The sequence below is a fragment of the Mizuhopecten yessoensis genome, unplaced genomic scaffold, assembly GCF_002113885.1.
Source record: "Mizuhopecten yessoensis strain PY_sf001 unplaced genomic scaffold, ASM211388v2 scaffold7325, whole genome shotgun sequence".
NCBI lineage: Eukaryota > Metazoa > Mollusca > Bivalvia > Pectinida > Pectinidae > Mizuhopecten > Mizuhopecten yessoensis.
Window position 1 is genome coordinate 319,352 of NW_018406991.1, and position 15,605 is coordinate 334,956.

Consider the following 15,605-nt stretch of genomic DNA (forward strand, 5'->3'; position numbering starts at 1 on the left):
CATAAATCACCTAATACAGTACATCCTTTGAAGTCCTTCTGTATGGCTTGATGATGTTTTCAAACCAATGGTCTGGAGCATTACTCGGTTAAGAAGACTGAATGCCGTTTAAAGAGGGTCTCTCTCATAATACCCTGGCTCCCTAGGGGGAGGAGTGGGGTCCCAAAGGGGGATTCTCCAATTCAATTTCACAATTTGTTGTTAGGACCCCTGCACATCTATAGTAATCAGGTTTTCTGTCTGTCTGTCCTTCTATCTGTTTTTAGCTCACCTGCCAAGGACAAGTGAGCTTTTACCCTTGTGCGGCGTCCCGTCCCTTCGCGTCTCATCCCGATTCAATGTAAACACTTAGCAACTTCATTCTTTGACAGTTTTTGGTCAAACTTTATACAAAGGTCAAGTATGAGTAAACTTCATAAATTGTTGTATTTCAGGGATCCAAGATCAAGGTCAAGGTCACACTTGCTATACATAGAAAATCATCAACTAATTAAATTAGACACTTAGCAACTTCATTCTTTCACGGATTTTGGTCAAAATTTATGCATAGGTCAGATATGGATATACCCTAGTGTTTCAGAGTTCCAAGGTCAAGGCCAAGGTCACTTGCTATATAAAGAAAATCAACAACTGATTCAATTTAAACACTTAGCAACTTCATTCGTTCATGGATTTTGGTCAAACTTTATGCAAAGGTCACGTATAAGTATACTTCGGACACTGCTGTGTTTCAGGGTTCCAATGTCAAGGCCAAGGTCACGGTTGCTATATATAGAAAATCATCAACTGATTTAATTTAAACAATTAGCAACTTCATCCAATATGTTATGGAGAGGGTAATAACATACAGAAAAAACATAAGAATATTAAAACCAACTTAAAGTGTAGTAACTTGTGTGTGTGCATGTTTCAGGTATCAAGATCAAAGTGGTTGTAACTTTTTATAGAACACTTAAACTAATTTCACATGGCAGCGGGGGCATTTATGTCTTACAGACCTTTTCTAGTCTCTTTAAACATCTCCTCAATAACCTAGAGGCCCAGAGACCTGGTAGTGGGCCTGTAGCGTGCTGGGGTGAAGGGCTATCAAGATTGTTCAAATGAGTGACCTTGCCCGACTTATCCAGGTCACAAGGGTGAAATGAGGTAAAATGTTTAAACAACTTATTTTCAATAGAGGCCCAGAGACCTGATATTGTGCCTGTAGCATGCTTGAAAAAAGGACCACCAAATTTGTTCAAATGAATTATCTTGCCTGCCTTTCAAGGTAACAGAGGTCAAATGTGCTAAAATCTTAAAACAACTTCTCAATAACTAAGACGACCAATGCTATTGAGCCTATAGCATGCCTGGATGAGAGGTTACGAAGTGTGTTCAAATGAATGACATTGACCGCCTTTCAAGGTCACAGGGGTCAAATGTGCTAACATCGTTAAATAACTTTTCAATAACCAAGAAGCCTAGATACCTGATATTGGGCCTGCAGCATGCTTGGATAAAGGACTACCAAGTTTGTTCAGAGGTCACATGGGTCAAATGTGATATGTTTGAATAAAGTGGTAATGAGTTTAGCATCCACATAAATGACCTAGATCAGCTTCAAAGTCGCATTAGAAGCAAATGAGCGACACAGGCCCATTGGGCTTCTTGTTTAATTTCTGCACAATATCTTCAGTGATGTTGGTGCGTTTCTGAAGAAAGTGCTTGCTATGAATAGCTTTTCAGGTCCGGCGGTCAAAGGTCACGGTCACTGTTATCATGAATAGAAAATTAGTTAAGGCACAATATTTCCAATTCTGTTGGGATGATTATACTCAGGCTTTATCAAGTGCTACCTCAGAGAAAGTGCCTGCTTTGGCGGTGAAAGGTTAAGGTCATTGTTACTTTAGAAAGTATTTGACTTTATCCAGTGTAATAAAATGTTTGCTTAAGCTTTTGGATAGCTTTTCAGCCTTTGATATCAAAGGTCAAGGTCACTTACTATAAATAGAACATCAGTGTATATATATAAATCTTATTACCGGTTAGCTTGTAATAATAATAATAATAATATACAACATTTATATAGCGCCCTTTATAACTTGTAAAATAACTCTTAAGCGCTTTACAACATGTGGATAATAGTAAATAGTAATGGTTATAATTGTGAAAACACAAAACAAAGGCCCACAATCACTTTTATACATTTAAGCAAGTACCGTGCACATTATTGAACAAATAAAAGGGTGGTATTTACATGACGTCTTTGCAAAGATTTCAAAAATGCAAACGTGAAGAGGTGAATTTTGATGTCCCTCTTGAACTTGGCCAGTGTATTTGACTTTCTAATAGCAGGTAAGCTATTCTACAACGTAGCCGAAACCCTCCCACAGCATCTGCTTCCGTAGGTCACAGTACGAGATTTTGGGACACACAACAAAGATTCTGACTCCGACCCCAGTGATCGTGACGGCTGATACAGGGGAACAATTTGTATGTGGCAAATGGCAATCGTTGTCTCTGTGACGCGGTTCAAGGCTGTCGAGATGAGGCAAAGGGCATCAGAACGATTATGGTTACGGACTTGCTGTTATCCACGGCATGGACCTTTTTCTTGATGACCCGCTTCCGGTAATGCACCTTCAAGTTCTGGATGATTCCCTGGTCAATCGGTTGTGTCTTGGATGACGTGTTTGGTGTAAGAACAACATGTCAATGGCAGTCAAAACTGGCCGTCAACGTTTTGATGTTGGGATGAGCTGGGCAGTTATCAATCACCATGGCGATGCGTCGGTTCTGGCTTTGGAACGTATTGTCGAGGTTCTGTATCCAGGAGGAATATCTCTGACGTCATCAAAGCATTTTCGTTGGAAGTGTACTCAGTTGGGAGGGTGTTGATGTTTTACCCATGACCAAAAAAGGCAGCTTCTCTGTACCATCCATATTGACGCATACCATCACAGTCAGACGTTCTTTGCTTTTCGTTCCACCTTGACACTCGGACAGCGTTTTGTCTGGCATCATACGGTAAAACAAACCGGTCTCCGCCAGCCGTTGTCAGCTTTGAAGTCGTTGCCTACATTGGCAGCGAAATATTCAGCCTTGGTCTGTATCATAGGCTTGGGGACAGGGATGTTCTGGTATGTGGCACTCTTAATAGATTGTGTGACGTCCGCTGTTGTTTCCTGCTAAGGCTGAGGTCACTGTCGTCCCTGCAGGTAGATCATAATAATTGTACCTGCGGCCCGCAATGCGTAATCGCTAAAGGCGAGTAAATTTGTTATCTTTTCTTTTCTCTTCTTTCTAAACAACTTTCTTCTTCCTAATGCGTTCCCTGACAATGCTTCAGTTTTGGCCTTTAGTTGAGCGTTCGCCCCTGTGAGAATGGCTTGATTCTGTCCCCAGGCCGAGACATTCAAGAATCGGTAAAAATGGTAGTTTCTACTCGTGCTTAACGCTCAGCAATTTAGGAGTGGGGCGACGTTGTCAGTATAATGTGACCGGGCGGGGGTTTCCTGCTGGGTGTATTTGGCAGTATGTGTCAGTAAGTTAGCACAATAAAGTCGGCATCAGTTCCGCGCTATCACAAGGAGACAAACACATATCGTAGCCTCCCAAAACACACATGCATACACTACACGTAAGCATCTTGCACACAGGGGAGGTCGTCCGTAAATAACCATAACTGTTTATATGACGTTTAACAATACTAAACCAAAACACTGTCCAGGAACATCCTCCAAACCTTTTACTGGATTTCAACCACGTAGTAGGTCTTCTGCAATCTGTGTCTTGGTCTTGTTGCCCTTCTCTGCCGCAAAAGCGGCTTTATTGCTACCACCTGTTGATTTTAAACTTCCTTTTACATATTTTAAACCATTAAAAGCAAATGTTGTAATGTTAAAATCCGTAAACAATACATTACACTGTGTCAAACCGAAAATCGGTAAATGGTACGCGACGAGGTTGTCCTTGAACGTCTCCGAATTGGTCATTCCTACATAACCCATTCGTATTTATTGAAAAACGAAGGCCAGCCTCAATGCATAGCATGTCACGAACCATTTACAGTGAAAACTAGAGATTGCATTGACCCTCAGCCCACAATTTTTTTTGTTATAATACAACAGATCTCAAATCACTTTTCGAAAGTCAGTATCTCTATAATTCTAAACTATCAAATTAAGAAAACTGTCGGTCTGTTCATACAGATATAACTTAATCATAGCCACTTTACAATGATTTTACCTTTTCGTTCGTTTGATGTTTTCCTTTACTCATGTGTTGTCAACTTGTATTGGCCCTAATTACCTTGTATGTGTTGATGTGCCGAATAATATAATAAAAAATAATAATATTACTGCAAGGACGGCCTGATATTTCTTGCTCATTGTCTTTACTGTGACTTTTATTTTCATACCTAACTTTGAGAAGCTGATCCAGCTGCCCTCCAAGTAATACTGGGCCCTTCATCACTGGGTTGCTCATCTCTGCCTAAGTTGGGTTCAAACATTGTGAGAGAAAATGATTTCCCAATGTATTGTTGTGCTTTAAATACCAAATCGATATCCTCATCATGTTCACGGTAAGGTACTCAAATTAAATATAATTACCGTTAATTAACAACTCTGAGTAGATAAATACCAGGTGAGCGATTCAGGCCCATTGTTTTGTTTGTGTTTAGTGAATTGACCAAGCTAAATTATCTTTAGATATCTGAACTACTGGATCAGTAGTGAAGCTTGTCTGTTGTCGCAATCTTGGGCGAGACACAAATAAACTTGCCAAGTGTCGTAAAATACCGAAAAACCCCAGTTCCTCGAACCCGGTTTATTGCATACCCCTCATTCGTCGAACAGTTCGTTAGGTCGCAACCGAGTTCGTACATATTCTTTGTTAAGTATCCCTGGTTTAGTTGAACCGTAATTCCTCGAATACCTCGTATTCCTCAAACAAAACAAAACTGAGCCATTCAGGCGTATCACACTGCATGATCGAAAGCGGCGACAAATGACACTGCATGTGTATCGTAAAGGCAACCACTTGCAGAATCGGGGAATTTCTTTCGTGTCTTCTACGAAACGAACATGGCGGATATCAAAATTGATCTGCTTTCCCCATTACCCACTCGGGATATTTTATGATTCATATCTTTTCTGTCTTCTTTCTGTTCTATCTGCTTGTTGTATCAGGCAATGGCTCCCTTGGCACTCGTCCTCATTTGACCCTGGCCGGTTCGAGGACGCCTCATCCGAAACAAAACAGAATGATTAACTAGACATTCCAGACAATGGTTGTTTTATTCAATTTGCAATGGTAATAAAATAAAATCTTTACAGCTTAAGCATTAAGGTTGTCTTCATGATCCTTCCCTTTGCAGTCAGCTTGCAATTACCTTGGTTTTTGCTGCGAACAAATGATAAACCATTTTCCGACCGAACGCTTACACTTTGGAAGTTATATTGCTGACAGATGAAATCCCTGACCATAAACACATATATTAAGACCCCTAAATCATTAAAAACGGACATATAGAATCAAAGATATGTATTTGGATGGCGGCCATTTCGAATGTTAGCTTCTGACGGAGTTAGCCCAAATTAATTGACTAAAATCAACTTTCAAACCTTTGTCCGGGAAAAGGGATCACGGGACCCCTTTGTGGAAACTACTATAATGAAGATGGTACAATGGTGGGCGCCAGGATCCCTCTGGGATCTCTTGTTGGCTTCTATTATTAATTTATTACACTTTGCGGTATAAAACACCAAAGCGCTTCAGTTGACATAATTCAGTGGTAAAATATCAATATTGTACAATTTTCCATTGTATTGAATCATCCGATCTTAATACTGAACATTTAAAACTTGTACAGCAAAAATAATCTTGCCAAGGCAAAACATGGTGATACAATGACGCTTGTAGTGATAGATATAACGTCAAAAATGGTGGAATTTTAGCATTGCGTACAGTGCAAGAAATACACATTTTCGAGATATTCAAAATGAACGCCGAATTGGTATTTCTTTTGTAAAACCTGCAAAAAAGTTCTACAAACAATGGGTATCTAGTGTTTTGATTCATTTTTCATTTTCAGATGCATGCTTACTCTTTAAATTGATCATTATTTGTGATATTTAAAAAAAACCACAATCGCTATACTAGATCAAAACGAGATTTGAACGTGACTAAAACCTCAGACTTTGGTTTGGTTTAATGTTGTTTAACGTCCTATCAACAGCTATGGTCATTTAGGGACGGCCTCCCATGTGTACAAAATGCATGCGTGTAGTGTTTATAGTGCTACCTCACTGAAACAAACTACCGAAGACATCCACCTGGTCACATTATACTGACAACGGGCAAGCCAGTCTCACTCCTTAATTGCTGAGCGATAAGCAGGAGTAAAATCTACCATCTTTTACAGACTCTAGTATGTCTCGGCCAGGGGACAGAACCCAAAGCCTTCCTCACAGGGGCGAACGCTTAACTGAAGGCCAAAAGTCAGGCATTGTCAAGGGAAACGGTTGGAAGAAGATAGTTATTTAGGAAGAAGAGAAAAGATAAGATCCCTAATTTAGTCGCCTCTTACGTTCAAACAATGGGAGCAGAAGGTACAATTCTTACGCCCTACCTGCAGGGACCTAAAAACCTCAGAAAAGTACATCCTTTAATAAAAACAATGATATAACATGTTCAACCTTGAGCGTGATTGCTGTATTTTTCTCTTTGTAAGTCACAAATTAAACAATACTGATAGTTTTTAAAGACAACATAATAAATGTTTACCTATATAAAGGTTCCTGTTACAAAAAAATAATTGTTATCATGACAATTAACACAAAATACCAAGACAGACACGGATATATACCTACAAAATCAAAATGTAAGAAAGGATATTATATTTTCCTTCCGTACTGTTTTGGGCGAATATGTTAGCCTTCCAAATAGTCCTGTTTGGGTGTGTTCAGTCAACCATAAAAGCGCATTTACGCTTTTCCACGTGTACACCCCTTTCCAAAGCTTAGCTAGGCTAAGTAAGGCGTTGCTCAAATTGTTAGGGAAATCCATCTGATGAATATTTTTTGCGTGTTTTTGTTTTAGTATGGCACGAAGACGAAACAGACAACGGCTAAATGACAGTGAAATGAATAGGGGCATCGGAATGCTGTAAGCTAGCATGTCTAAACGTCAAGTTGCAGCAGACTTTCGGGTGTTTCAAAGTGTGGTGGCAAGAATGTTGAATCGTTTCCAAACTAACGGAAAACCTTCCAGACGTCATGTTGGAGGTCGTTCTAGGGCTACAACGCAGCGCCAAGACCGGTTTTTGCGCTTACAGGCACGGCGTCACAGGTTTCATACTGCCAAAGCGTTACGAAATGACCTCCCAAATTCTTCTGGTACCCAAGTAGCCATTCAGACAGTTAAGAATCGTCTTCATGATGTTTGTTTAAGGTCGCGTAGACCAGCATTACAAGTTCCCTTAACTGCCCGCGATGTTAGGGGCCCAAGCACACAGCTCCTGAACTCTTCAGGAATGGGAACCGGTTCTTTTTACTGGCGAGTCCTGATTCTGTCTCGACTTCACCGACAGGCGCGTTAAAGTATGGAGACAACCTCGGGAGAGGTTCCAGGCAGGTAACGTTTTGTAACATGATCAATATAGCGGAGGTTCAGTGATGGTGTGGGGCGGCATAAGCCTTCGTGTGAAAACTGACCTCTATGTCTTCTATAATGGTACCGTTGCGGCCCGGATTTACTGCGATAAAATCCTTGATGCCAATGTCAGACCCTACACTGGCGATATCGGCCCTGACTTCATCGTTATGGACGATACTGCTAGGCTACATAGAGCAAGAGTGACTGAGCAGTACCTACAGCATGAGACTATTCAACGAACGGATTGGCCAGCTCGCTCGCCGGATCTAAATCCCATCAATCATGTATGGGACATGCTGCAGACAGCTCTCTCTGCCAGAAATGTTTAGCCAAGAACGCTCCAGGAGCTGGGAAGAGCTTTAGTAGCTGAGTAGAACGCTATCCCACAAAACTGAATACGCGATATCATTCGGGGCTTGCGCAGTGGTTGTGCAGCTGTAATTGATGACCATGGGCGTCACACTCGATACTAAAACAATTTCTGTTTATTTATGGTGAGTGTTGTTCAATTTTTTTTTTTTTTAGTGAATACCTTGTTACCAATTTTAAGGGTTACCCTTTTCATGTGGTTCATTTTCCGAATGTAAGTACGATTTTTGGAATTCTTGCATGCTGATGAAATCAAACAACGACCAATTCTTAAAAAAACCCTCAGTATAAACAAATACAATATTGATTATATTTATACAAAACATGGGTATATATGCATATGTTTGTATACGTGAGTGCCTAATATGTACAACAACTATCTCCCCTATAACGAACTTGTTACAACAAATATTATAAAGTGGAGGATAGGATCGATATCCAGACAAACCCCGCTCATAGAAACCCCCCTACTTTTAGATAGTATATGATCCCGCGTTAATAATAGCTTACAAGTCATCCTACACGGCCTGGTAAATCGTATTGAATCATATTTAAGTAAAGATTTAGCACACAATTTGGCTACAGATAAGACCGTATCCCAGCCCACAACAATCATATTATAGTAAGGCAAATATAATTAATCTAGGACCACCCTCCATAACCAACCTCTACCCATCCCTCCTCGGCCTACAGATAACACTCACCCAATCTCAAACCAACCTGGCACACGTACTCCCATTATAACCTCCTAACCATTCCCCGCCTCTACAAATATATTTCCCTCCTCAAACCCCGATCCAATACCTCCCTGCATGCACAAATATAATTAAATGTACANNNNCCCCCCCCCCCCCCCATCTAAATAATATCGATAATACTTATACTCACAGAAATATTTACAAAATGTCGGAATATAGACCAGTTACAGACGAGAGCAAAGGACTATTTTTTATAAGAACGAGAACATTTGTAATGAAGGAAAGTTTTTGATAAAGTGCAAGAACTGGATTCGGTTTCAAAAAGGACAACAACAACAAGGTAAATTAGCACTTGCATGACACTTACCACCAACCACTAACATTCAGTCCGGCGGAAGGGACTATAAACGGTGTTCCGTTGGGAAAGATCCAACCTGCACGTAAAAGACCCCTTTGCGTATTGTCGTAAGAATAGGCGCGATAACACCGGCACAGATGATAGGGTTAGGTTAGATAAGATTAATGTATTAAGATGATTAGACTGATATCCAAAACTTAGAACCAAACACAATATAATAGGCATGGGTCACAGGACAGCCATGATACGGTATACACGCCCACCCCCTACTTCCGTACCGTACTTGGTTTGGTTATGTTTTGTTTAACGTCCTATCAACAGCTATGATCATTTAACGACGGCCTCCCCTGTGTGCCAGATGCATGCGTGTGTGTTTTGGGAGGTTGCGATATGTTCGTGTTTGTTTGCGGAACTGATGCATGATACCTCACTGAAACATACTGCCGAAGACACCCCACCCGGTCACATTAAACTGACAACGGGCGAACCAGTCGTCCCACTCCTAAATTGCTGAGCGTTAAGCAGGAGTAGAAACTACCTACACATTTACCAATCATTTAGACCAAAGAGTCGTCTCCCAAACTATCATAAACATTTAAAAAAGAAAGAGGCGACCTTCAGTTTGAATTTGTATCTGTCATGATATAATTATGTTACCATATTTCACATTAACATAGGTTAACAAAGTACAGTTGTGAGATCGCACAACGTTACACGATGGGAAACGATAGAAATTTGGACGATTATTGCTTGCGCAATTCGTACGGACGATGAACAAATGCTGTGGGTAGTCGGGTGGTGCTGTCGATAGCACACTGTCTTTCACCAAAGCGGCCGGGGTTCGATTCCCCGATCGGACGTGAAAAGGTATTGTGTCACCTGCCCGACCACGTGGGTTTTCTCAGGGTTCTCCGGATTCCTCCCACACAAAGACACCCCCCGCGCTTATAGAACTTGTGTGACTTGTAAAGCTGTTTGTTGCAATATTTGCACATTTCCCCCGTCTCAAATTAAACAATATTCGCTTTCACCACAATTCATAGCATACACATTTTTTGACCTGAATAGTTTCGTTTCCAGATTTTTTAAACTATTATTATTATTTTAAAAACATTACTTTTATTCTTTCAGGAACCATTAGCTCTTCAAAGTATATAATCTTTTTTGAGTTTTCTTTCTGACGCTTCCGGCCCAAAATTACCTTGCGCTAAGGGACAGTAAAACTTCAGCAAATAGCAAAGATAATTTAAGGAAGCGATCCTTGTGTGCAATGTTTCGCATGTGTTTGAGAGAAGGGTATGTTCACGTATTACCCTGATTGTGATATTTAGTTTTGGTTTGGTTTTATTTTGTTTAACGTCCTATTAACAGCTAAGGTCATTCAAAGACGGCCTCCCCTGTGTGCAAGATGCATGCGTGTAGTGTATATGTGTGTATTTTTGGAGGCTGCGCTATGTTCGTGTTTGTGATAACGTGGATATGTCGCATTGTGATAACGTGGATAAGATGCTTCCTCGGAGTAAAACAAAGCATGTCGAAGGCACCAAGTAAAGAACGTTACCCGGTCACATTACACTGACAACGCGTAAACGAAAAGTTGCACTTGCCCTAAAAGCTTAATGTTTAGCTGGAAAAACAACCAAATCTGGTCCGATCTGCCACCATATTGCAACACTTGAGGATCTTTTTCGTATTCTTTCTTTCCTGTTTTCTTTTGCTTCTATCTACTTTCTGTTTCGGGCGGTGTTTCCCCAGGCACCCGTCCTCATATGACCTTGTCTGTTGCGAGGACGTTAAACCCAAAACAAACCGACAAATAAAGTCATCTAATCATCACCCCTGTAGGCTAATGATTGAGAAAAAGGACCACCAAGACGGCTGGCTGTGAAACAGCTTGTCCTAAAATGTAACCTGCACAACTAGACAATGAGGAAAGTTATTAAGATCTCACACAGAAGCAAATATCCAGCTGTGCAGGGATTCCTACCTGAGTTTCTTCATCAACATGGAATGGGACTTACATACGTAAGACCTGCATGTGTGCCAAGACATAGAGAAAGAAGGATACCTCCGCCCGCCTCTGAATGAGCAATTTGTACATAACGCGTTCTTTTTTTATATAGATACGTTAAGACCCGCCACAATGCAGAGCATGTTACGGATCATTAACAGGAAAAACACTTTTTTTATCAGATTGCATTGATTTTGAAGTGATTCCCAGCTATCGCAGTTGAGTCAAAGAAAGCAAGAAACCGCCTCCATGGTACTATTTCAACATTGAGGTACGTCATTAAATGACCTTAGCTGTTAAGGATCCCCGTCCCAGCCAGAGCAAAACACTAAAGAATTCCACTGTCGTTTTTCAGTGTTAGAGTCACCTGCCCCTGATTACCATTTCGACAATGTTGTTATCTTCCCTTCAATATATTTCGTTTGAATAACGTTTCGGCTACAGACTTGTGTCCCTTGCGTTGAAAATCTACAATAGCAAAAGTGTGGGCAAAAACAGCTGTCGTAACGTTAACGATGTAAACAACGTCGTGGCAGTGAAAGCTGACATGCAAGCCCGACGTAAAATCGGCCGTTTTAAATTTGATATTTTTTATACCACAACATCGTATGTTGTTATTTGTACATAATGTAAAACTTTATTATTGTTGTAAAGTGTGATATTTGTTTAACCACAATATATGTTGTTATCTGTATATACTGACAAAGTTTATTATTGCTATAAAGTGTGATATTTTTTATATCACAATATGGTATGTTGTTATCTGTACATAATGTGAAAGTTTATTATTATTTTGTTCAAAATGTAAAATTATTGTTGTATATAGTGTAATTTTTTATATCACAACATAGTATGTTATTTGTACATTATGTAGAAATTTACTATTGTTGTGTAAAGTATGTGAAACTTTGTAATTGTTGTTCATTGTGACATTTTTGCTATAACACAGTAAAGTACATTGTTTGTTATAATGTTATTCATTCACAATATGCAAATATATTTATTTTATTGATTCATGTAACGGGCATTTTTGTTTGTTTTAGTTATATTGTTAGAAAATTACTCATTTTTTTTGTGTTTTGTTCATCAATATTGACATTGTTATTATTTTTTATGTGTTATATTTCTAATAAAACATTGTTGAATCAAAAAATATGTTTTTTGTTCATTTTGTTCCATTGAAAAAAGAAAAGAAAAAAAATTAAATTTCATTATATCCCAAAATATCTGAAAAAACTACCGCAAGGTATGGGTTATTGTTCAGAAATGATTTGGTTATGCAAAAGCGATGCCGTAGAAAAAAAATCCAATGCCTCACTACATTTCTAGGCGGAGGGACGAGGTATCCTTAATAGGACGCAATATCCAATAAATCAAAAACAAGCAACAGAATATGCTTTGCCACGAATTCTTCCCCACATGTCCGGGAACCCAGCTAAATGTAATTTTTCGAATTGAGATATTTTATCATATTTTTTGATGCAAAGGCGGTACATTATTTGATTTAATATGCTCAAGGTCGAGATAAATAGCATAGTAACGCCTAGGAATTTAGTTCTACTACAATAATTGGTTGGCCGTCAAGGGTGAGATTTGGATCGTCATGGGCTTACGTAATTGACAAAAATGCATGCACACCGTTTTAGATTTGGACATGAAATACCGTTTATCAGCCCAGATATGAAGTTCATTCAAAGATTGCTGTAATTGTCTTTCGATAGTATTAATATGTTTTGACCGGTAGTATATAAAAAAGTCATCCGCGTACAGGGATCCTTCTACAGATGGAGTCAATGTTTTAACAAAACTAGTCTCGCTGACTACACAGAGTTGTCTTTCTTTGATTACACTTGTGAATCCACTATTTGATATTTAAGCCAAACATATCCAAAAAGTGTAAAAAATCGAAGAATAAGATGTTTAAGTTTTCAAAGTTTAAATCTACTTAAAAACACTTTTTTGCACGTTTTAACGTACAATGTCAACAGGATTTTATTTGCTTAAAAAATGTCAATAGCGTTTTTACCGGAAAGTTTAAATAACGTCAACTGTTTTTAAAGCATTAAATATCAGAAGAGTGATTAATTTTGATTCCCCAAAACGAAGTTTTATTAAGTGTTACCCCGATTCTTTTTCTTATTTGTCCGCTTTTAAAATGTCCACGCGGTTTTCAATAACTACAATAGTCTATGAGTTAGACTTAAATTAAAATACCCTAAAGTATTGGGCCGTGTGTCTAGATGTCCAAGATGGTAGTATTTGCCTCAGATTTATCGAAAAGTGACCCATTGTTCTTGAAACAACAAAGTTGATTCCAAAGAAATTTGTGTGAAGTTTTAGTATTATTGGAACAATTGGTTGTCGTATTTATCTTCTCGTGATAGCCCGAAAAAGATAACGACTTCGTAGTGCTTCCTAACTGAATGGCAATAAACAAACAAGAACACGTTCTCAAATGACATAACATGTAGCTAATAAAAGGACGTTATATTAAACAAAAAACAAAAAACAAAAAAAACAAAACCATGGTAGCATAGTTCCCTGTGCAGGGGAAGAACTGATCCGCTGTATTCTACTGAATGTCGTAAGATGTAAGACCCTGCAGGGTTTGCTTTTATTTTGTTAAATGTCCTATTAGTAGCTAATGTCATTTAAGGACGTACCTCCATGTGTGTTGTGTAAGCGAGCTTAAAGAAAAGTTAATTTCGTGGTTTTATCACGCTCAACAGCAAGGTCATTTCAGGACGTGCCTTCAAGTGTGTAATGTGTGTCTACATGTGTGCTGGAAGCAGGGTATGTTGTTAGTTACCTCCTTGCGAAAGTGCGGATCTGATGCCTATTTTATAGTGCTACCTCACTAAAATACCATATTCCGTCCTAGATCCTCGATATGCAGGGAAATTAGCTTGTGCGAGGTTAGTAAACACGAAACTAAGAAATGTATATTATGAACAATAGAAGGAAAGCAGGAGAAATCAGGCTGTGGCTGTGTTTGTATTCTGTAATGATAAGTGACGTATTGCAATTTTGTATCGACTCGTCATAATCACTAGATCTTTATCTTGATGTTGAGTATAAATAGTTAGTGTACACCTATAGATACCAAACACAGACAGAATGTATTCGTAAAAACATTTTTATTAAGTTACTTGTCACAGGATACACTTAAATCAAATGTATGATATGTAAATATATCCGAAGTAGACGTTTTGTTTTCACAGAAACGTCGATTGGATGAAAATTGTCTACTTTTTATGCCGAGTATCCAAACATATTTAGTGTACCCGAGCTCATCCTATAGTAAGGAAATACAAATACGTGCTCTTATATTGACAGGTATATCATGTTTATGGCACATGCTGTTATTGAAGCCAGTTTTGATATCCATCATATCTTCCAGTTATAGAATTATTTAATAAACCAAGGTATACCTATACAAAACCTACCTCAAATGATACCATATTACAAATAGCACCATGCGATGTTATCCTTAAACATTTGTTTTGAAGGGGATTTAAACAAAAATCCATGGATTATTATCATTAAAGTATAGTCTCGTCACTACTTTGATCAGGAATATGTTCAAAACCTTGATGTCCATCAGAAAGTTCTGTAATGATGAGTCTGTTTTCCTTTTGACAACATACACTTTGAAATCCTGTTACTAATTCCACGCGGAAAGACTTAGACATTACAAAACAGATGAGGAACATCACTGCTGGATTTAAACACGAAAGTAGGTTTGAAATGAATCTGAACTTTTCGAAATTGAACATCAGGATAACGTCCTGATAATCGATTATGTTCACAATGGTTGCTGGGAGGGCCATCAATAGGTACACACCAGAGAGAACAGTAACAGTAGATATCAGATTGGATGGAACACCACATTGTTTCGGTAAACTCCCAGTGCGACATTTTGAGTATTCTAGCAGCATAGCAAGTTTAAACGATAGCAATGTCAGTAATGGTATAAAAACGTAACAGCCCGCCGACATCCATCTCCATATTATTGAATATAAATCTGTTTGAATTGGGACGCATATGTTTTGCCGTAGTTCATAGGACCACATAGCGTGCACGCTGATGAAACAAATTCCAGTAAATACAATGACCACTGCTACTTTGGCAATAAAAACACGACACATTCGTCCTGAATAGAATGGATGGCATAGTGCAATATAGCGGTCAATCAATGCCGATAACAGAAGCCAGACTCCAGAGTAGGCAACAATTCTATATAGAAACTGCCAAATACGACATCCCCAGTCTGTATAGTTCTCAAAATGTGAAATATCTGTTACCAAACATATCCATGACATTCCGTACGAAAAGTACAAATTCAAAAGGTTCACTATAGAGTAGATATACAGGTAAAACGTCACTGATATATTTCGAAATGTCCTTCTTTTGAATACAAACATGCAGATACAATTGCTCAAGGTGCCGAATATAATGACGAGCGGGAGGAAGATTACTAGAATTTCCTCCTGCATGACGCACTTATCCGACTTCTGCAGAAAGGAAATAC